General features: G+C 40.8%; 1 long non-coding RNA gene across 1 annotated transcript; it reads right to left on the bottom strand.

The window, feature by feature from the left end:
- Window positions 1–1,525: 1,525 nt before the first annotated feature.
- LOC148128119 (uncharacterized) lies at window positions 1,526–24,343 on the bottom strand. Its single transcript, XR_015741367.1, has 3 exons — window positions 24,232–24,343; window positions 1,999–2,049; window positions 1,526–1,594 (listed from the first exon to the last, which is right to left on the bottom strand). It is a non-coding gene; the product is annotated as an uncharacterized LOC148128119 (long non-coding RNA).
- Window positions 24,344–24,351: the final 8 nt, after the last annotated feature.

The following is a 24,351-nucleotide window of genomic DNA, read 5'->3' as shown; positions in this document are numbered from 1 at the left end:
GGAATTTTGTATCCAAAGGAACTCATCTTACAGTAATATTGCAATCCTTAAGACATCAAAGACTTTCTTTTGATTTTCCCTAACAATGAACATCATACTATCTGATGTACTGTTGCTTCATCACTGTTACATCTTTAGATTTCTACTGAAAATTACTCTGGATTTTTTGTATTGATAATTGATATGAACTCCTAAATAACTGGTCCAGTTAACCTTTAGTATGCCATTAAATGTGCACAAAAACTGAAACACTAATATGTAACAGAAATAGGTATATTTGCAAAAAGTACATGTCAGGCTTCGCACATCACACTAAGTCATCAACCACAGTTTATCAATTCTAATAACCAACTCCTTAACCAACTCCTGCCTGATTGGCTAAGATACCATGGAATGGGACAACTCACTGCAGCCAACTTGCCATCATCATCTCACCACGGCCAACTCACCACGGCCAAATTTCCACAGGACAACTCACTATGGGAAAATTCAACAATTCCAATTAATTATTTAAAATAATTTTAAAAATATTTTAATTTTTGTCATTCACATTTTATTTTGTCCCTCCTTTTGCATCCTTTCTTTAATGGTGCTATTCCACTATTTCTTCAATATTAGTGAAACTATTTTCCTGTGGTGAATTGGCCATGGTGAGTTGATTGCAGCAAGTGGGCCAGGGCGAGCAATCAGGCACATTAGGCCTAACACAATGAGCATGCCCAACCATTGTGTGATGAAAATCACTTGTTCAGCATAGGCAATAAGAAATTACACAGAGAAGAGGCAATTTAGCCCAGAATTACTGTCTATCCATTTTGCTGATTTCTCAGCATTACTATAAATGGCCTCTACTTTTGATCAGACTACAATCTCTTTCAACATTATGCTAACTAGCTATAATACAGCCCATAATAAAATGCAGCCAGATATTCATATGATGTAAAGCTTGTCTTTATTTATATATTTGTTTATTTTATTCAATTTGAATGCTGCCTGACTTGAACAAACTCTTGAAAGGAAGTGTTTTGTAATATTTGCAAATAATTTTTTTTCCTGAAGATTTGCAAATTGACTGAAGGGAAAATTTGCTTCCCTTTTGTTACATACTTTCTGTAATGCAAAAATAATTTGTATTGATAACAAGTTGTCCAAAATACATAAATATGTTTAATTCATTAATACTTGCCAGGATTTTCCACTGCTTTGAACACAGAAACTATAGCAATACAAAATCACAATTATTAAGTATTTATTAGTGACTGGGAATAAATGGGATGCGTGCTTGTCCATCTAGATGTGGAGAAATGTGTTGGTCTTGATATTTGTAAATGATATAAATTGTAATAAGATTTTTTTAAAATTATATTAAGCCAGAATCAAAAACACATATGGTTATTGCTACTGTTGACGAGATGCTCTTTGTTGATCATCCTTTAGTGCATTTTGAATGATAGTTGGTCTATAGGGACCAGTGAAGGCCTCCAATTAATTATTACTGGAGAACATGAAATCATAAACAAAGTTCCTTGTAATAAATTTTTAAAATGAGATTGCATGTTTTATTTACAGTGCTGGTCCATTTTGGGCTTTAAATCTATGAACAAAAACAAACATACTTCTTATCAAGCTGAAATAAAAATATCAATAGTATTTCTTTTCTATCAAAGTAGGACACAAAATATCTGAAATAGAATTCTGGTAAAGTGTTTGAAGGAGGGAGCAAGGATATTGAATAGGAAGAATAGATTTAACTCTTTTCAATTTATTTTTTAAAAAGATTGACATTAAAACAGGGCAAAATCTAAAGTACTGTGTTTATATTTCATATCATGTGATATATACATATGCATTTGTTTTAGATGGTTCCTCTTTGAAATGAAATCTACTATCAAATGAAACAATACTGGAGACTTCCAGCAAAAAAAAAAGTTTGGTTATAAATGAATTTGAATTTTATAAGCCTCAGGGGCGGGGTGCTTTCATTCATCTCCCACTTACCATATTTCATAGTCTTCCACAAACTTGGGTGGGTGGAGTATTTTTTTCCCCCTGAAAAGTAAAAGACAGAAGGTTTTTACTCTAATTTTTATCCTGATCTTCTTTAGACAAATCAGAAGACTGTCATGAGTCTAAATAAATCCTCTGGGGAAAATTAAAATGTCCACTGGGATACCTCATTCAAACAGACCTCAGAATCTATCTAAGGCCTTGATAACTCTCAAACTTTATATCGGTCCCACCAGGGGTGGGATTCTACCAGCACCTATTCGCTAGAATTGGTCTTTAACATTCTAAGCAGTTCGAAGAACTGGTTGTTAGAAGAAATTACTGGCCTAATCCTGTAAGAAAGGCAGGAAGGAAACATTCTGGTGTTGCTTATAGAAACTGTCTCTCCATTAACCCTTATTATGTTCTTGGCAGGACTAGACTTCCTGTCTCAGGAACGACTCTGGAGTTTTTTTTTCTCTCCTTTGCTGGTACTTTGCTTGTATGGAGTGACCATTCAAAGTTACAATGGCACTGAAAAAAGTGACTTATGACTATTTTTCACACTTATGACTGTTGCAGCATCCTTACAGTCATGAGAGGCCAGACGAGGAGATGCATGCCTCAATGTGAGTGATATTGAGTTGGCCACACCCAGCCAATAACATGACCACCAAGCCATGTCCACCCAGTCACATGACCACCAAGCCATGCCCACCATCTAAGCCATGCCCACAGAACCGGTTGTTAAAAATTTGAATCCCACCCCTGAGTCCCACCAAGATCACCTCCGACACCTTAAGAATGATGGACAACCAAGTACCTTAGCTATAGAGCCAGGCAGATGTGCAATCCCATCTACTAGCAAATTCAATATTCTTTTCTTTAGGAGGAACCATGCTCTGAATTACATTCAGATATAAAGCTAAAAGCAATAGGACTTATATACCACATCATAATGATTTACAGCCCCCTCTAAGCAGTTTACAGAGACAGCATATTCCCCCCAACATTCTGAGCCATCATTTTACCAACTTTGGAAGGATGGAAGGCTGAGTCAACCTTGAGCCAGTGAGGATCGAACTCCTGGCTGATGGCAGAGTTAGCCTACAATGCTACATTCTAACCACTGCACCACCAAAAGCTAACAAAATCCTTGCTTATAAAGCAGATCCACTGAAGTCAGGATATTTGAAAACAACATTTTTCTTTTCTTGTTTTCAAGAGTGCTATTCTTGATACCATAAATTACTCAGAGAGAACATGGTTTTGCTTTGGGGAGCAAGGTTAGTAGGAATCTGACATGGATGCAATCATCTCCTTTCTTCCCACAAAGGTCTTGTGAAGTCATTTAACTGAGAAGAAATGATTAAAAAAAAGACTGGACTAGCACATTAGTAAATTATGAGGCTGCATAGGATATGAATGTCACTAGAGGTCTGATAAGAGATAAATCAAGTTGGGATGGATCAATTGTCACAGTAGATATCAGCATCGACATAGAAGCTGCCCTGTTGACCAGCAGTTAAATAGGAAAGACCATTTTATTTAAAAGTATCCTAGGGTTATGAGGATTTTTCCATTTTTTAGTTGATGACAGGGCTTGGCTTATTTAATTTTCCTTGTGGTACAAGCTCTTGCCAACTTGATGACAGCCATTTGGCATCTTCTACAGTGTCCCTAATCTAGTGTCCTTTTAGATCAAGTGCTATGCAGTGAAAGGTCCACAAGTGTGTTGCATCAGTGAGCAATGATTGGAAGTGCTGTGCAGTTGTGCAGACAGATCCCTGCCTCCACAACATCATCAGGGACAGACTGCCTCAATTTCTCCACCCAAATCTAAGCAATCTGTGACACTACGGGACAGATTGTTTTGTAACCTAAAACCCCCACCAAAGTTTGGTTGTCTGTAACCGAACAAGACAGACACAGATTTCAATGTATAATTAGAACTGCAGAAAGAAACAATTGCTACCAACCTGCCTTCCATTGGGGACCTGCATACTGCACAAGTAAAAAAAGGGGGCTGTGAAAATATCTACAGACCCCTCACATTCTGGACATAAATTGTTTCAAATTCTATGCTCAAAATGACACTAGGGGCACTGCACACCAGAAAAACTAGACACAAGGACATTTTCCCCAAAATGCCGTCACTCTGCTAAACAACTAATTTCCACTGTCAAGCTTAAGACTTTATTATTTTAAGATTTATTATTTATTATTTTAAGAATTTATTATGTTAAGTCTGTATTACTATTATTCTTCTCATCCTTCCTATTACATATCTCCTCCCACTTATGGCTATAACCTTGTTGCTTGTATCTTTGCAATTTATATTGTTTTATTTGTTTCCTAGTATGATTTTATTGCTTATTAGTAACCTATGACTATCACTGTTGTAACTTATGATTCCTGATGTATGTATTTTTTATGTACACTGGGAGCATGGGCAGCAAAGACAAATTCCTTGTGTGTCCAATCACACTTGGCCAATAAAGAATTCTATTCTATTCTATTCAAAGAGATATGCAACCGCTCAAGTTAATCCCTTGTCAGTGTGCAGTGTGGTGACAAAAGTTGAAAAATACTGTGCTAGGGTATCATGGAGATGAAGGAACAGCTGCCAACCTAATCAAAATTGCATTTGTGGGGGAAACCTGAACAAAAAGTATTCCTGCAAAATCTCAAAACTTTTCTCACAAAAGAAGTCTGAGAGATTCCAGCCTAGCTTTGTTTCTCAATCTCACATCTGTGCAGCTCTGATCCCAGACTTCACCCCTGTATGTTGATTGCCCATTTAGAAAATCATCTAGCAGCATTTAGAAGTATTAACATTCCTTTGTCTTTCCCTAATCACTCTTCCACGTGATCAAGCCAATGAAATTCATAACAATGTTTTCTTCCTAGTGTGCCATTAGAGACCTCTGTAGAGCAGTGTAAATTTTTTTTAAAAAAAATCACTTCACCCACAGTGTCTTCACTGCATAGAAATGATCTTCGCTCAGAAAAAGAAAATGGAAGCTATTTTCATGTGAATTTCAGCACAAAGGTTTACTTTATTATAAAGAGCTCTATGGATTGGGAAATATGTTCACGATCCTTTATCTCTCTTTCATATTTGTTACGAAGAGAAAATGTGTGATTTGGAAAATCATGTGACTGTCAATTGTGATGTGGCCCTTGCTGCCTATGAGGAATAGAAACCTTTTTTCCTTATCTTCTTAATCTTCAGAGTTGGCAACTCAACAAAATAATGCCTTGTTACAAAGGTGCATGGCACACTGACAGTGCATCAAAGCTACTTGAGTATAAGTCAAACCAGAGGTGAGAAGCCTGTGATTGGTTGGTCCCTTTATCAAAGGCATCCATCAATACCTTTGGGCATGTCTCGGGATCAAAGGGTCTTGTGTTCATAAATTTAGTTTACTGGCAGTTCTTCTGTTCAGATTATGGACTGTCACTCTTGCAGCTACTGCTTCAGGTCAAAAGTGACACAGAATCAGAAGTCAGAAGTTTCTCTGGTTGTAACATCAGAAAGATATTCCTGAAGTTTCAAACAATGTCCCTCAAATCCCCTAGAGCGAAACATGAAAATGTGAATTAGGAATACCCCAGGCAAAAGAAAGAGGTAAGGGAAAGCAACTTTCGCTTCTGAATTGCAAGTAATGTGGGGGTTTTTTCTAAAAATAAAATAAAATAAAATCACTACTTGTTCTGACAGAATTATTCACCTTATTGCAGCTTCTTTATTCCATTTGTAATACCTTCTGATAACTGTGAAAAAGAGAAAGTTAGGAACTCCTCATACTCTGCTCTAGATTCATCACTAGTTTCCTTTCTGTATCATCTTCGGCATCTAATTAAAAATGAAGTAGTTTTTTTTTAATGAAGTCTTTTTCAAGTAAAAAATTATTTTGGGTGGCCTTACGGACATTTCGGTATACTTTTCTTGGCAACAATATGTAGTCGGTTTTGCTATTGCCTTCTTCCTCATTTGCCATCTAGCCCTAGGATTTCTCATTTCCCAGTTCTGATATCCATGATTAGTTAGGTCCAGCTATCTACCTGGGCATTAGTCTCTACACTTGACTTGATCTCTGATGCCCTTGACTTGATCTCTGTTACCAGGGATGTAGGAATTACAAACTAGAGCAGAACAAGATGACCCCAGAGCACAAATGCTAGTAATGATGGACTGAAGCAGTGGTGGGATTTGAATTATTTTACTACCGGTTCTGTGGGTGTGGCTTGGTAGGCATGGCAGGGGAAGGATACTGTAAAATCTCCAGTCAGAGGTGGTATTTGTTGATTCTCTGAACTACTCAAAATTTCCACTACTGGTTCTCCAGAACTGGTCAGAACCTGCTGAATACCACCTCTGGACTGAAGTATAATAAATCAAGAAATAAACTACCAAGGACCACTGCAGAGCACCTGAGAAATGTGTTCAACAAGTCTTGGGACAGGCAGGAAAAAGAAGTTCCAATTTAAATTCACAAGGATTTAATTATATGACCCATACATAAAAACATGGCATACTTCTTACTACTAGAAGTAGTGAAAGGATGTATGATCACATGGGGTCAAAATATTGGTCATAACATAAAGTTATCAGACTGGGAGACTGTATGGAATAGAAATCACAAATTAACAAAATCAGCAGCAAACAAAGAAAATGCAAATAAAATGTTCTATAGGTGGCACTTACCCACTTTGAGATTAGTGAAAATGTACTCTAAAATGAGTCCTATATGTTGGAAATGTAAAAAAAAAAAAGAGGGAACATATTATCATATGTGGTGGTCTTGCCCAGAGGCTTGAAAATATTGGCTCAAAATCAGAAATTGGCTACAGGAAATCACCAATGAACAATTAGACCTAGAACCAGAACTCTTTCTATTGGGGATCTTCAAAAAAAATATGTAAAGAGTACAAAATACTTATTATTGCACATATTGATTGCTGCAGGATCACCTTTGCCCAATGTTGGAAACAGCCATATACACCCGTAGAGGAACTGGTTATACAAAAAGTTATGAATTGTGCTGAAATGGATAAATTAACGCTGAGTTTAAAAGATAAGGAAGCTTCAATATTTTATAAGGTATGGGAACAATGGTATAGCTGGATAGATCGGAGACTGATTAAGGATAGATAATTATTAAATATAGAATATAGATAGAATAAGAATATAATTATGCACAAATTAATACCTGTAAATATTGCACAAATGATTATATGATAAGCACCACAAATAGCTGTTATTGAGTGATATATTTTTTTATGTTTTTAATGTAATAAAAATTCAATAAAGTTTATTTAAAAAAAAAGAAACATGGCATAATGTAACATCTTTATCTCCCAGCTCTGATAACTTAAGAAAAATAGTATACATCATTCTGATAGATTCTATATGTTCCTTCTTCAAACTCCTGAGCTTGGATAGCTTGCAAAGCTAATGCATTGTATATAGTACAATTGTTTGTGAGTTCAATTCCTGGTAGAGGGTTTAACCTCACAGAATAAGATTTATCTACTAGTGTCTGACGATTACTGACAAAGATGATACTGGTCATGGAATGACTGACTTTTGTGGTCTATATAAATAGCTGTAAGAAAGAACTCCACTCTCATAGTGGAGAATAATCAACTGCTTGAGATGGTTTCATCTCAGTTTGCAATAAAGATTCTTACTTACTGTTCCAAGTGTCTGCCAAGTTTGAACCAGGGAGCCTGACATGTCATTGCAGTTTTCCTGGTGGCAATATGGAAGTGTTCTCATATTTAGTCTACAGTTCTGAAATCCTTGATGATCTCCAAGTCAAGTGCCAACCAGATCTATGCTTATTGGAAATGCAGATGTTTTTACCTGCTTAGGTTTGATTTACAAATCCTGAATTGAACAATGGAAATCTTATGAAGGTTCTTTATTTTATTTTATTTTATTCCTTATGGAATTGACTATAACTCCAAAGAGGTTGTTTGACTAGACCTTGCAGTAATTGTGGGTTGAAATGGAGGCAAAATGAATAAGAATAAAAGAAAAATAAATAAATTCTGAAAGTGGTATAAGGAATGAAAAATACAAACCACTTGAAAATATTGGGATTGTTGGAAATGCTGTCCATGCAGTGATTCTGTATCCTCTTTTTATATTCCAGAACTTGTCCTTTGCCTAAAATAAAATAAAATAAAATAAAATAAAATAAAATAGAAATGGAGTAGAGAAATATGAAGTAGTGGACAGTACGCTATATAATACCATTTACATGTTATGTTGCTTGACATTTTATGTTGCAAGAGAGTTATCCATCTTGTAAGGAGGAGTCAGTTGAAATTCAAAATTTTTCCCTCATTCCCATTGGCCTCCTTACAGGAAATGTGCATTCGAGGAATCAGTTAAGACTGTCCAAGTGAGATTTTCTTTCATCTGAAGAGACGGAGTAAAATGTCCATGGAAAACAAAAACATACTGTTCAAATAGCTTTTTTAACAGTTGAAGTTTGCTTGATGTTTAATTCTAAATAATCAGTTATTCTGTTCTTTTAAACACACCACTGTATTAATTTGTCAAAATTATGTGCTCCTCTTGTAAAGCAGACAAAATGGTTTCCCCAATGCAGCTTGCAATAGCACGGTCGGTTCCAAGATTTCAGGATTCATCTCTCTCCTTCCATATTATGTATTTGTTTATCAAAGTTTGAAACCATTCATCTTCCTCACCTAACTAAATAGTATGAAAAAACAGGCTCCTGTTTACACAATGAGGTTTGTTTGAATCTCTTATGTTGGGCCACTGGTCATTATGGGTGATAGGGAATGATACAGTATTTTGATTTTGGTTTAAAAGGGAACAGAATATTATTATTAAGAGCTCAGTGTCCTATTTGCACAACTCTTACTTTATTTATCTAAATTATTTATTGAGCTTTCCATCTCACAGCAGTGATTCTGGGTGGTGTACAAAGATTTGAAACATCAAAACTGTATAAACTAATGATAGCCTGATTCTACAATACCCATAAAATAAAATGAGATCACCAACAAAGTTTTACTAACTGCCTAAACTAGGGTAAACAGCAAAAAACTAACAATGTTGGGACTGTCTAATTCTCTGGAGAGATGATATTCTAAAAGACAGCCACAGCTACAGAGAAGGCTGAAATTTGGAGCCCAACAAAATGGCATTGCTTGAAGGAACAATGAAGGAACCCAGAGCATTCCTTCTTTGCTAAACATGGTAAGACAGGAATAAACAATGGGGGCATGTGGTCCCACAAATAGCCTGGTCCTATGCCATGTAAGGCATTATATAGATGGTAACCAGCATCATAAATTGGATTTGGAAGCCTCCCCTGAGCCAGTGTAGCTTGTGGGAACTAGTGTTATTTGAGTGTATCAAGAAATGCCAAAACTGCATTGTGAACTGCAGCTTTTGAATAATCTTCAAGGGCAGCCCCAAGTAGAGCACAATACAGTAATTCAAGGAATTCAAGGAAGTGACTAAGGCATCTATCAACATGGACTAGGTCTCCTGGTCCACAAATTGGTGCAACTGGTGCTTAAGATGAACCTGCGCAAAAGCATCCCTAGCCATGGATGAATTCAAATTGTTCACTTTCTCTTACTGTAAAAGTGCATCACCAGGCTGAGTCAAAGATAGTAATCTCTAGAACCAGAGGGTCTTAAAATCCACAGCCAGCTTTGATCCAAAACCTGTTCTCCACTATCCAGATTCTCTTAGCCTCCAATTACAAGGAAGGGACCATACCAACATTGCTTGACTGGCTCAGAACAGAAATATACTGTTATGTCCTGAGGACTCAAGGAGTTCTCACTCAGGTCCACTCTCTTTACGTGGGCGTTATTCCCCCATTCCCATTGGTTGGCTCTCCCCAGCAGCCAGCTATACAAGCAGGCTGCGGGTCCAACCGGTTGCTGATTGCTGCGAGCCAGTTCCAGGCTTGGCAAGCACGGTCAGCCCTTTATTGTAAAATAAAGTATTGTTGCACTCATGCTCTGGTTCAGCCTCTCATTGCTCAAACAAAACACTGGCGACGAAGGTGGGATGGCTACCAGAAGCACCTTGCAACCGCTGAGTCACTAGCCTCCGATCTACAGCCCAGAGAGAGCGATCGGCTGGCGACAAGGGAAACGCTGATCCGCAGCCAGAGAGAGCGGTCAGCCAACAATACGAGCGATCAAAAAGAGCAAACGCTGATCCGCAGCCAGAGAAAGCGGTCTGATTCAAAGTTAGAAGCGCCTGTAGCCGCTTGTTAGGCCCGCTGCAGGGAAAGTGAAGCGCTGCGAGCCGCAGCCGCTCTGTATTTGGCGCCAAATTCAAACGGGTGTCATTTGAATTTCGGGCCAGTAGGAGACACAGCACAGCTGTAGGAAGTCACTAGCGCCCACTTTTTGGCGCGAATCAAGACACCTCCAATGGCTAGCAGCCAACGTGGTAACCCAGAGAGAGAAAGAGAGGGTAGCAAAAACCTCTCCAGAGCTGATATCACTAATGAGCGCCCGTAGTCCCAGAGAGATTTTTCCGCAGGTTGCACAGCCGTTCCAGCACCATGAGTTCCAACCCAGTATTCCCGGGCGTTTAAACCAGACGAAGAGAAGTGGGAGTCGATAAGAACCGCTTCAATCATTACATCGATGCGGTCGGCTTGGCGGATGCGGGAGAGCATCGGAAAAATCTATTTCCTAATCTACTGCGGAGCCACCGCTTACGATACCGCCGCAGCACTCGTAGCGCCGAGAGAATTGAAAACGCTCCGTGGTCCGGAAGTTGCTGGAGGTCCTCACTAACCACTACGCCCCAGGCCTTCACAAATCGCCAGGAGGTTCACGCTCCGTATGAGGAAGCAATCAAGTAAGGAGACCATCAATCAATATATGGCCGCCTCAGAACAGCAGCCCTGCACTGCGGGTTTGGAACATACTTAGAGGACATGCTCCTCGATCAATTAGTTTGTGGGGTCAAGGATCTCAACCTACAGAGGCGCCTGCTAGCAAAAGACCTCAACCTCGCGCAAGCGGTCGAGGAGGCCCTAGCAGCCGAGCTAGCAACGAACGCAGCCACCGAAATTAGGGCCCAAGTGCCAAGCTAGCATCGTTCCCAGTCCATTCAAGAGGTGGAAGCGGAGGAAACCCACAACGATGAAAACGACGCCCACCGCCGCCAACGACAGACGGTCGCAGGTAGGGGCCAAACAAGAATACACAGGTCCACCCAAGCACATCACATTGTGCCTAGCCTGTGGGGATCGCATCAAAGGGCCACCTGCAAGTTTAAAGGAGCCACTTGCAACAACTGCCATAAGAGGGGCACATCGCGAGAGTCTGCCAAGCCCCCAAAGCGCTGCACACAGACCCCGTCCCGCACGCAGGACCACAGAGGCAAGTATTAAACTGTCGCACGCACCGCCTTGCCAGGCGTACTTGCCACGCTGTTAGTAAAATTCTCTCTCCGCTTCCCTAGAAGGTAAACCATGCACATGGAGGTTGACACAGGGTCAGCGCTCCTCAATAATCTCATGGAACACCCTCAAGAGACTCCACCCCAGCCTATCTACTACCCGGCTTCAGAGATGCCAGTTCGGTCTGAAGGACTACCAGGGGAAGGCCATTCCCGTGATCGGTAGAGGCAAGTTCTTTGTCAGTTTTAGAGCTTTTAAAGGCCACCTACCTCTAGTGGTAGTTAACGGCAATCTACCCACCTTATTGGGGCTCGATTGGTTTCCCCCACCTCGGCCTAGGGTTAACAGGAGTCCATGCTGTCTCAACCTCAGACACTGACTCTTATTCGCTGACTACGCAGATGTGTTCAGCGAGGAGCTGGGGTGTTATAATGGAACCCCCATCTCATTCACCGTTGACCCCAGGCAGTCCCAATCAGATTAAAACCACGTGAGAGTTCCATTTGCTATTCACCAAAACTAGACGCTGAATTGATAAACTACTAAAACAAGGGGTCATTGAACAACAGATTTCGCCAAGTGGGAGACGCCCATCGTCACACCCTTAAAAAAAGATGGTAGCCTGAGAATTTGCTCGGACTACAAGACAACAATCAATAAATATTTACAAGTTAGCGCCTACCCTGTGCCCGTCATTCAGCACTTATTGCACACATTCGAGCCGGGCAGTATTTTTGCTAAATTGGACATGTCTCAAGCATATCAGCAGTTCCCGGTTGATAACCAAACAGCGGAACTTCAGACCATCGCCACTCACAGGGGTGCCTTCCGATGCAAGCGTCTCCAATTTGGCGTGAGTGTTGCCCGGTATTTTTCAATCCCTCATGGAGCGGATTTTACAGGGCCTCCCTGGTGTAGTACCCTACTTGACGACATCTTGGTCTCGGCCAGGGACAGACCCCAACTCTTCCAGAGAGTGCGAGCAGTGTTAGAGAGGTTCAGACAGCATGGCCTCAAGTTAAAAAAAAGAAAATGCGCCATTGCCACTAGACAGGTGGACTTTCTGGGTTATAAAATTGACGCCTCTGGCATTCACCCCTGGAGTCCAAGGTTAGAGCAATCCACGAAGGTCCCACACCAACCTCCAAAACGGAGCTACAAGCTTTCTTAGGGCTGCTGAACTTTTATGCATCCTTCTTGCCCCATAAAGCCTCAGTAGCCAACCCCTACACAGATTACTAGACAAAAAGTCACCGTGGCACTGGGGGCACAAAGAAGACCAGGCGTTTAATGCCACAAATCACTACTTACGCCAGAGGCAGTGCTCATCCACCGACCCCAACCTTCCTTTAGTACTGGCAGCAGACGATCCCCTTTGGAATTGGGGCGGTCCTTAGTCACGACGCCAATGGCGCCGAGGCCCCCATCGCTTTTTCTCCAGGACGCCTCGCCACGGAGCGTAATTACAGCCAAATAGACAAGGAAGCCCTAGCAGTTGTTGCAGCCGTGAAAAGTTTCACGAATTCCTTTTTGGCCATTTCTTGAACTGGTCACCGACCATAAGCCCCTCCTGGGCCTACTGGTCGGCGACAAACAGACACCTCAAGTCCTTTCCCCTAGAATGACAAGGTGGACGCTTTTCCTAGCGGCCTACTCATACAAACTTATTCACCGCCCGGGCAAAACTCTATCCCACGCCGACGCTCTCAGTCACTGCCCTTACCCGCTCTGGCTGAAGACCCAGCTCCTGTCAACGCCATTTTCGAGATCACCCAGTTGGACCTGCCCATCACCGCCCTTGACATCGCCGCTAAAACCAAGGCAGACCACACGCCGCCCAGGTGCTCGACTGGGTGAGGAGGGGTGGCCGGGAGGCAACGTTGATAACAAATTCACACCCTTTAAGACTCGCGCATGCAGGAGCTGTCCAGTTTGCAGGGTTGTCTACCTGTGGGGCACTCGAGTGGTCATTCCGACCTCGCTGCGCACCCGAGTCCTGGAGCGTTGCACGAGGGACACCCGGCATTGTGAGAATGAAGGCATTAGCACGCAGCTACGTGTGGTGGCCGGGTCTAGACGAGGACATTGTCAATTGGGTAAGTTCCTGCAGCATTTGCCAGGAATCCCGTCCTGCTCCCCCATCGCCACCCCTACCAGATGGGAGAACGCCAACGCCCTTGGTCTAGAATCCATATCGATCTGGCAGGCCCCGTGCATGGAAAGATGTTCCTAGTGGTCGTGGGACGCTTATTCCAAATGGATAGACGTGGCACAGCTATCCACGACCACCACACTAGCAATCACCAACGTGTTAACGCGCCTGTTCGTTAGCACATGGACTACCCGACTCCATTGTCTCCGATAATGGCCCACAGTTCGCATCAGTAGAATTCAGCCGTTTTGCTGCCAACCTGGGCATTCGCCACATTTTCACAGCCCCATTTCACCCTGCCAGTAATGGGTTGGCTGAAAGGGCCGTCAGGACCACCAAAGAGGCCCTCGCTAGGTTTGGCAGGGATGACTGGCACCACAAACTCGCACGGTTCCTGATGAGCCAGCACTCAACCCCTGTGCAGTCACCAATAAGTCCCCAGCGGAACTTCTGATGGGCCGGCGCCTGAGGACTGTATTGGACAGATTGCACCCACAATACTGCCCTGACTCTCCTCGCTTCTACTTCGGGGTTAGACATTTTTGTTACAGGAGCCGATATTCGCAAGGAATTTCGCTGGGGACCCACTTTGGATTCCAGGCGAGGTCATCGCCATCACCGGGCCGAGATCGTATAGAGTCAGGCTGGAGGATGGTCGCGTCTGGAGGAGACATATAGACCAGCTTAGAAGGCGCCTCAGCACCCTTGCCAACAAGAATCCAGAGTCTCCAGTCGAAGGAGAACCGCCTCATCCGCCGCCCAGCCACATCGTACCCAGCGACCAGTCTGCACCAGCGGTCGCTCCGGTCAGCCCAAACTCGGACAACAGCGCCCAGAGAGTTGACCAGCCTGATCCAACCCACGAGAGCTCGACCCCAGTAACCAACCCGGTGGTTCCCGAGGATGCCCAGTCCAGAGAGAGTGTTGGCGACACTATGCCAGCTCGACCATCACAGACTGGTACTGAACAGACAGACAATGTTCCCGAGTTGCGCCGTTCCGGGCGCCAACACAAACCCCCGTCTACCTCAAGGACTATGCATGTTCGCATCTGGGGGAAGGGGTGTTATGTCCTGAGGACTCAAGGAGTTCTCACTCAGGTCCACTCTCTTTACGTGGGCGTTATTCCCCCATTCCCATTGGTTGGCTCTCCCCAGCAGCCAGCTATAAAAGCAGGCTGCGGGGTCCAACCGGTTGCTGATTGCTGCGAGCCAGTTCCAGGCTTGGCAAGCACGGTCAGCCCTTTATTGTAAAATAAAGTATTGTTGCACTCATGCTCTGGTTCAGCCTCTCATTGCTCAAACAAAACATATACATCTGAGTATCATCAGCATACTAATGATACTACACCTTATGCTGAAGGAAGACATCCCCCAGTGCCTTCATGTAGGTGTTACATAAAAGAGCAGAGGCCTCAGGTTTGATCTCTTAACAAACACACACACAACTTTGACTGAAACTGGACATGCAGAGAAAGAAGAACCACCTCCTATTTCTAATCCCCTGAGGCTCAGCACGATTGATATTTAAGGTCACTGAGGTATTAAAGAACTGGAGCTATAATCCAATTACCTTCTCAAAAGGAAAAGATTGGAGACCGGACAAAAATCATCCAGATCTATTGAGTCCAATTCACACTATACAACTTTGCAACCTCTGTATGATTGCAAAATCACAAGGGATAATTTCAGAAGTTCCTATGTTAGCTAGCAAACCCTGGAAAATGAGATTTGACATGGAAAGTTGCTTTGTGGTCAATATTACATTTAGAGGTGTGCAAAATCCTTTATACAGTCATTTGAGTATTTGAATTCAAATTTGTTCATGATTGTTTCATGTAGTGTTGCTTTGTGTGCACTGAAAGTTTCAAACACTAGAGTTGAGATATTGATATCTGGATTGAAGTTGATTGCTTTCATCCCAAACTTTTTCCAGTCTGGTCAGTACGCAAGCAAAAATCACTATTATTGGCTGGAGACTTGGTGAGGGCATGGTGCATTGAGAGAAAAGCAGCCCTTAAGCAAGATGGCTGGACTAAAAATGTTCACAAATGCAAGAATCCCAACCAGCCTGATACATTATTTAGGTTTTAGAAAATACTTTATGTGGGGAAAATGAGAATTCCCATAGATAAGTAAGAAGGGTACATCCACATTTTGTTGTCTGGATTTCAGCCTCTCCTGAAAAAGAAAGCAAATGAACGCACGTAAAAGCAGACAGGCAAATGCAAATGGTGTGTGTATGCATGTGCATTGCTCCACATCACTACAGAGCCTGCGGTTTTGATTTGGTTTAATAAGATGTTTCACACTGAGAAAGCAACACGAAGCATTTTGTCTAAGTAAAGAGGCCACACAATTTGCCTGAACAAGCTGCTTCACATCAGCTTGCGGCCTCTTCAGCATCTCCTCCAGAACTGTTGAAGTGCTGAAGAATGCAAGCAAGGCTTCATTTTGCTTTGAGAGGTGAGGGGCTGCAATGGCACACTCACAGAGGGATCTAGTAGGGGTTCCTGTTGCTCCCTCTCACAAGACATGGGAGGGTCTGGTCTGTTCAGTCACTATCATCATCCAGAAGAAATTCTCTGCACCTGATTTGAGAGGAAAGGAATGGAAAATCTTCCCCAGGTCTTGACTGTCTTGTGTTTCTCTCAGTAGTAGAGCCGAGGGGATGCATGACAGGATAAATTCCCTGTCAGAAGGAGACTGATATGGTTTGAAAAGATTCAAGTTTTTTATTGTGTAGGTAAAGGTTAAGGAGAAAACAGAGGAAGACGATGGGGAGAAAGAAAAATGCTTTGAATCCTTCAGGATTTTACTTGCAGCTAATTGTCCAGGATACACAGAGAGGGAGGGTGTAGAGAGAGGGGGAGAGAGAGAGAGAGAGAGAGAGAGAGAGAGAGAGAGAGAGAGAGAGAGAGAGAGAGAGAGAGATTATAAGTAGAACAAAATAAGACTAAATACAATACAAAATACAAACAGCAGTTTGGATTAAATCAAAATGTATATCTTATAGGAGCTACAAATGTACATCTTTAGATGATCCACATTATTCTAAGTGGCTTTTCTCCTTCTAATTGTCCAACTTTCCTCTGAGATGAGGTTCTGTTCGTAATCACCAGGAGCCAGGCTGAAAAGAAGTGTCCCTCCTTTGAGGAAGAAGGCAGGCAGGTGCGCCAAGCCACAAGGCAAGGTGGAGCTGGCTCCTTTTCAAAGCTCATCTCGTAGTTTCCTGAGCTTGGTGACCTTGGTCCCTTATCTAAAGCAGAATTTCTCAACCTGCTTTAGCAACTTCAAGAGGTGGATGTCAACTCCCAGAATTCCCCAGCAAACATGGAGAAATCTGGGAGTTCAAGTCCACAAATTGTCAAGTTGCCAAGGTGGGGAAACATTGATTAGAGTGACATGCTAAGCTTTGGTTGATTAACTATTTCTACTGCTTAGTGGCAGGATGCAACATTGTTCCATGAAACCACTTTGAGAAGTATTTTGTTCAAGCTGTCAATAAAACAAAGCTAACTTTGAAGCTCTTCAAGTATTGCTAGTGTTCTTGCTTTGGTCCACTACCACAGAAAGCATTTCAAACAATAAAGTTCTTTGTTGGTTTGGTCCGATTCCGAGTTGGTGTTGGAGGAGCTCACTGTTCATGCTCATATAAGCTTTTAGTTTGTTTAAAATGCAAAGTTATTTTTTGTTACTTTGAAATGATTTGGCAGAAGGAGGCAATTTCTGTTGATCAGAGAATCATACCAGACTTTCTATGGCAAGTTGAAGGCTGCGCTCCAAAATTAAATGGAATCAGGATCCATTTGGAGATGAGGTTCCAGGGAGTTTAAATGAGTCAAATGAATGTTTTAAGCATCTGCAAGACTAAAGGCATCAATCTGACCTCTTCAAATTCATCACTCAAATAACAACAAATACTAAAAAAAAAGGAACTCAAAATTTGCTCATTTCCACTCTGAAGAATTCATGGAATAGGTCGACTTGCACAAGGCCTTCCAGCCACATATTTCACAGTGCTAAACTTCAGGATATGTGCACTCTGTGCATGCTTTTTGTTTGCCTTATGGATATTGTCTTGTAGACACTGAATTTCCAGATGCATTTAAAACTGCTGCATGGATTTGCCTAATTTGCTGAATAATTGGTGTGTCTGTATGATTGTTCCTTTGACTGTTGATGAGCTTTCAAAATGGTTTTGTTTGCTAATAGGAGAGTCTGGAGCAGTAACTATCTGTATAGTGCTTCTCTGTTCATGCTCTCTTTATTTAGCAAGAACTAAGCTGAGCAGAATACTTTAATTACAATAAAAACCACAGCAAATGTCTTGCTTGATATTCCTTAAGAGGTAATAGGCTAGCCTGTGCTGTCAAACAAAAAAAAATATTTGAAAGAGATTACTTTTAAAATGGAAATGTTTTTAAAAAATCCCATGTGAAGGGAATTTTAGGAGGAAAGCTGTCTTAATATATGACAAGAAAAAAATCAGAATCTGGTAAAATCTTTCCTGATAAATAAATTTTATTAGGAGGCATAAGCTTTCGTGAGCTGCATCAAATACAAAGAGAAGGCGGGGAAAGATACAACTCAGGACAATTTGTACTCACTTGCCTTGTTTATTCCCAGGCTGGGATGAAATAATTGAAGATAATATTGATAACAATAGCTCTAATGTCCTGTTAATGTGTTGCCTGAATAACTCAAGGTTTATTTTGAAAACAAAAACAAAAAACAACTTTACTCCCCTGGTAACCAGTGTGGGGATTAGAAAAGGTAGTGACAATAGACTTGGATTAATGGATTTTTTCCATCACAAATTAAATTGTTTTGTGCTTTAAAAGTGTTTAAAGATATGTGAAAGTTAAGATAGGTCAGGTGGCAACTGGTTCCCAACCCAGAGATAGCAGATAACTGCTCATTTTCAAGTTCAACAAGTCCGAAGCCAAGAATCTGTTAATTCAGTAAATGAGAAAAAGCAGGCTTAAGTTTAAATTCCATGGCTGTGAATCTTTTGCCAAGTCAAGTCAAAAAGTCAAATTAAGCAATGAAATATTAGATATGCCAAGCTCAGGCTGTAAATCATGACAACCATGTCTTTGGTTCATTTTACTACTCCTGTGAATATGGACTACCACTTACACATGTGGCCCAAAGGTACGAAACAAGGATAGAAGAAGTTTATATTTTATGGCTAAATAGGAAAAATAAAGCTAAATAGCTAAATAGCTTTATTTTCACCCAATTTAAAACATTTGAACTGTGTTTGAGTTTGTCCTACTGGAATGCAGCTAGTATTCTGAGGATTATTTCAAAGGGACATATTGTATCCTAAGTTTGAAACCCCTCTTTTTGTTGTGCACAGTGGGATGGGTGGATGAAAAACCATACAGAGTGCAGTCATACCATTTGGAATAAGTATAAGGGTTGAATGAAAAATAATGCCTCCAATGTTATAAGTCACAAATATACTGTTTGTATATTTCAGTTGGCAGAATGTTGCTATGAGGAAAGGTTATTCAGGTAGTCCTTGACTTACCGCCACAACTGAGCCCAAAATTTCTATTGCTAAGTGAGACATTTCTTAAGTGAGTTTTGCCCCACTTTTCAACCTTTCTTGTCACAGTTGTTTAGCAAATCACTCCAATTGATAAGTTAGTTACCTGGATGTTAAGTGAATCTGGCTTCCCCATTGACTTTCCTTGTCAGAAAGTGGCAAAAGGGTATTCACAGGTGGTATTCAGCAGGTTCTGACCAGTTCTGGAGAACCGGTAGTGGAAATTTTGAGTAGTCCAGAGAACCAGTGGTAACCTTTTCCCTGGAGTGGGTAGGAAATGGAGATTTTACTACTGTATCCTTTCCCTGCCATGCCCACCAAGCCAAACTCACCAAGCCACACCCACAGAACTAGTAGTAAAAATTGTTGAATCCCACCACTGGTATACGTGACCCTGGAATGCTGCAATGGTCATAAGCAGGGGTGGGATTCAAATTTTTAACAACCAGTTCTGTGGGCATGGCTTAGGTGGTGGGTGTGGCTTGGTGGTCATGTGACTGGGTGGACATGGCTTGGTGGTCATGTTATTGGCTGGGTGTGGCCAACTCAATATCACTCACATTCTTGCCTGGCCTCTCATGACTGTGGGGATGCTGCAACAGTCATAAGTATGAAAAATGGTCATAAGTCACTTTTTTCAGTGCCATTTTAACTTTGAATGGTCACTCCACACAAGCAAAGTACCTGTAAAGGAGGGGGGAAAAACTCAAGAGAGGTTTCTGAGACAGGAAGTCTAGTCCTGCCAAGAATGTAATAAGGGTTAACAGAGAGGCAGTTTCTGTAAGCAACACCAGAATGTTTCCTTCCTGTGTTCCTTACAGGATTAGGCCAGTAATTTCTTCTAACAACCGGTTCTCCGAACTCCTTAGAATGTTAACAACCGGTTCTAGCGAATAGGTGCGAACTGGTAGAATCCCACCCCTGGTCATAAGTATGAACCAGTTGCCAAGCCTCTGAATTTTAATCCCATGATCATAGAGATGCTGCAAAGGTCATAACTGTGAAAAACGGTCATGTCACATTTTTCAGTGAACTGTTGTTAATCGAGGACTACCTGTATTGCTAATGTTCATGAGTACTACAGTAGATACTCATCAGCATGCTTTAAGCAACATGCCACATTTGAATTTTGATCACTGAAAGAATCCCTCTAAGCGAAATTGAACATCAAATGAAAGTTGGCTTTGATAATGACTATGTTGATATGAACACTGTGAATTGTTGGGCCACACATATAAAGATGGTGAATCATCTTTGTGCAATCGAGAATGAAATGGACAATCTTATGACAGCAACTGATACAGTTTGCAAGAAAAAAGGGTTGGTTTTTGAAACTTCTGTCGGTGGATGTTTAATCAGTAATTAATCTTCTGTTCTTGGCAGCCTTTTGCAACCTTGAAAGGCCTTGCTTTCCATATCAGACAATTAAATGTCTCTTGGCTGGGAATGCACTGAATTCCCAGCGCCGCATTTAAAAAGGTTTGCTTTTATACACAGTTTGTGTTTGTTTAATTTGAACAAGGCTTGGGTCAGAACAGTTTAGGACAATGTGAGTTAGCTTATGACTAATGGAGGAAGGCAAGAAAGTCAAAATGAAAAGAATGCTGGCAGGATATTGCTCGGTAAATGTTCTTTAAAAGCGCAGAAGACTCCTGTTATTATTTATCAAAATAACATCATACGTTGCTCTAGATTTTCTTTCGGTGTTGCATTTAAAAGAATCAAAATATTTTCTTTAACTGGGTAACCAGTAATAAACTGCACCACAGAAATATTGAAAGCTTGTCCTTGCAAAGTCATATTCTGAAGAATAGACATTCTTCAAAAGTGAATTCAAAACACTTATTTGTAGTGTATAGTTGTTGTAAGAAAAGAAAACAAATAAAGAATTCTTGGAGCAATCTGCTATTTGTGTTTGAAGGTCTGTGGCAGAATGTGAAAGACGAAAAGGGAAATAATTGATTAGTGAGGTCTTTGATCTGTTCAGGGATCAAAGGGACAAATACTGTCTCCTAGGATGAAAGAAAGGGAAATGCTCCCTGTGCTGATATAGTTATCTGCTTAATCATCCACTGCCATAGCCGAACCTCTAAGCATAATCTTTGAAAAATCTTTCAGGACCAGCTCCTTGCCTAACCTATGGTCACAAGCCACGGTCATCCCCACCTTCAAAAAGGGAGACCCCAGCTTAGTTGAAAATTACAGACCAATCTCCTCATGCTGCATCACCTGTAAAGTCATGGAATCAATTATTAACCAACCCATTATCCTCCACTTAGAGACAAACAACCTACTCTCCAATAAACAATTTGGTTTCAGGAAAAAACTATCCTATAATCTGCAACTCTTACATTGCAAAAACATATGGACTACACAACTCGATCAGGGCAAAGCAATAGATGCAATCTACATAGACTTCTGTAAAGCCTTTGATTCAGTGGTACATGACAAACTACTCCTAAAACTAAAATCTTATGGTATCTCTGGACACCTGCATAACTGGATAGAAGCATTCCTGTCAAACAGACAACAAATGGTCAAAATTGGGAGCGTCCTATCAAATTCTGTACCTGTCAATAGTGGTGTCCCCCAAGGCAGTGTTCTAGGACCAACTCTCTTCATACTCTACATAAATGACCTCTGTGATCATATTAAGAGCAACTGCGTTCTTTTCGCTGATGATGTAAAGTTGTTCAATACTACAGACAATACTGCTACCCTTCAAAAAGACCTTGACTATGTATCAGAATGGTCAAACAAATGGCAACTTCAAATCTCAACAAATAAATGCTCTGTCTTACATATTGGCAAAAAAAATCAGAAAATAAAATACAGGCTGTATAGGCAAGATCTTGTTGATGATCCAAACTCTGTCAAGGACCTTGGAATACTCATCTCTAATGATCTAAGTGCTAGAGCCCACTGTAACTACATAGCCAAAAAGGCATTAAGAGTTGTTAACCTAATCCTATGTAGCTTTTTCTCTGGTAATATCATACTACTAACTAGAGCATACAAAATATTTGCTAGACTAATGCTCGAATACAGCTCATCGGTCTGGAACCCACATTACGTATCTGATATTAGCACAGTTGAGAAAGTCCAGAAATATTTCACAAGAAGAGTTCTCCACTCCTCTACTCGTTGTATAATACCTTATGCCACCAGACTTGAAATACTAGACCTAAAAAACCTTGAATTACGCCGTCTTTGGTCTGATCTAAGTATGGTATATAAAATCATACATTGCAATGTCCTACCTGTCAATGAATACTTCAGCTTCAACCATAACAACACAAGAGCACACAATAGATACAAACTCAAGGTTAATTGCACCAAGCTTGATTGCAGGAAATACGACTTCAGCAACAGAGTGGTCAATATCTTGAATACTCTACCTGACTGTGTAGTTTCTTCCCCAAACCCCAAAAACTTTAACCTTAGACTGTCTACTATTGACCTCACCCCTTTCCTAAGAGGTCTGTAGGGGGCATGCATAAGCGCACCAACGTGCCTACTGTCCCTGTCCTATTGTTTCTTTCTTTCTTTTATTGTGCATTACAGGGTTGTTGTTACCTGACCCTCTGTCAAACCTGTTTCAAATATAGTATCTAAACACATTTTGCTGTAGATCTACAATCATTTGTAAATTGGTGGCTCAAGTATATTGATGGGAAGTAGGTAGAAATTAGTTGCTTATTTTTCAAAATACAGAACAGTTGTGCCTGGCATTAACAGGTTCTTGTTTGAATATGAACTTCAATCTGAAAAAGAAGAGTTTACATCCCAGTTAAAAAATGACATATGCATTCCAGAACCTGGGGTATTTTCCTAAGAAGCAGAAAGCTGTATGGTAAGCAATGCTTGGGGTATTTACCATATCAGAAACATTTGCATAGTTTCACAAAGTGTGCACATAATTTAAAATTTCTTTCAATCTATTCAATTTTGACTCTATTCAATTTGATCTAAATAATATTTGTTTCCATGAGTGTACTGGAACACAGGTGCATAAAAATATTGAAAGTCTCAAACCTCCTCTGCCCCAAAACCTCCTGCTTTAAAATAGGGACTTGGAAGATTCCCAGTATCTTCCACCAGACTTTTTCTTCCTAACCCCAGTGTGTGAGAGAGTTAAGGCTCTCACAATCTCTGCAACTTTCTGATGACAAAAAGATTGAAATAATATCTTCTGCTTGCAATAGAATACCTTATGCTACCAGGCTTGAAATTTTGGATCTGGACAACCTAGAACTACACTGCCTATAGTCTGATCTAAGCTTAGTACAAAAAATTGTCTGCTACAATGTTCTACAATGTCCTACCTGTCAATGACTACTTCAACAGCAATAATACATAAGCAAACAATAGATACAAATTCAAAGTGAACCGCTCCAAATTCAATTGCAGAAAATACAACTTCAGTAACAGAGTGGTCAATGCCTGGAACTCACTACCTGACTCTGTTGTTACATCCTTAAACCTCCAAAACTTTAATCTTAAACTGTCTACTGTGGACCTCACTCCATTCCTAAGAGGTCTGTAAGGGGGTGCGCATAAGTGCACCAGCGTGTCTACCATCCCTGAACTATTGTTCCCATTTATCCATTTATTTGTACTCATTTATTATATATATACTTATACCTGTTTATACTTATATGTTTATATGTGACATTCATACTTATATTTATTTTCTCAGACATGCTTAACAAACAAAATAAATAAATAAAATAAATAAAAAAATAAATATCAATAATGCCGATTCCTAGCTATATGACATACATACCTTAATGGGAAGACTTAGCCACTCTGTATCTTGCAAGACATAAACAAAAGCAATGTTTTTTTGAAAGGAACAAAACATAGAATCTGTTTTAACTTTAAATATTAAATGCAAACATTTAAAGCTCAAGATATATATGGTTAGGAACTGTTCACAGCTGTTTTCAAATGATTTTTTTTTTTAAAAAAGAAAAGTTTCAAAGGAAGGTACAATGTTCCAGGCACAACCCAAGATGGTACTAGTCTGCTACAATGAACACTGTCTACAGCTTTGGAAGAGACTCCTGTGTTCAACAGATTTCAAGAGTTCCAAATGAGCAATAGACGTACCTTCTCTTCATATCTGTGCTCTCAGGTACACTTTCTAGAGAAAAGTACTTTTTCTGAGCAAGTCCCGAGTTAGCACCTTGATGTCCAACTTGATTTCAGTTGGAGTTCTCAGGCAATTCC

Source organism: Pseudonaja textilis, chromosome 1 (genome assembly GCF_049901715.1).
Source record: "Pseudonaja textilis isolate UNSWEBS1 chromosome 1, rPseTex1.2, whole genome shotgun sequence".
NCBI lineage: Eukaryota > Metazoa > Chordata > Lepidosauria > Squamata > Elapidae > Pseudonaja > Pseudonaja textilis.
This window is presented reverse-complemented; position numbering and strand designations above follow the sequence as displayed.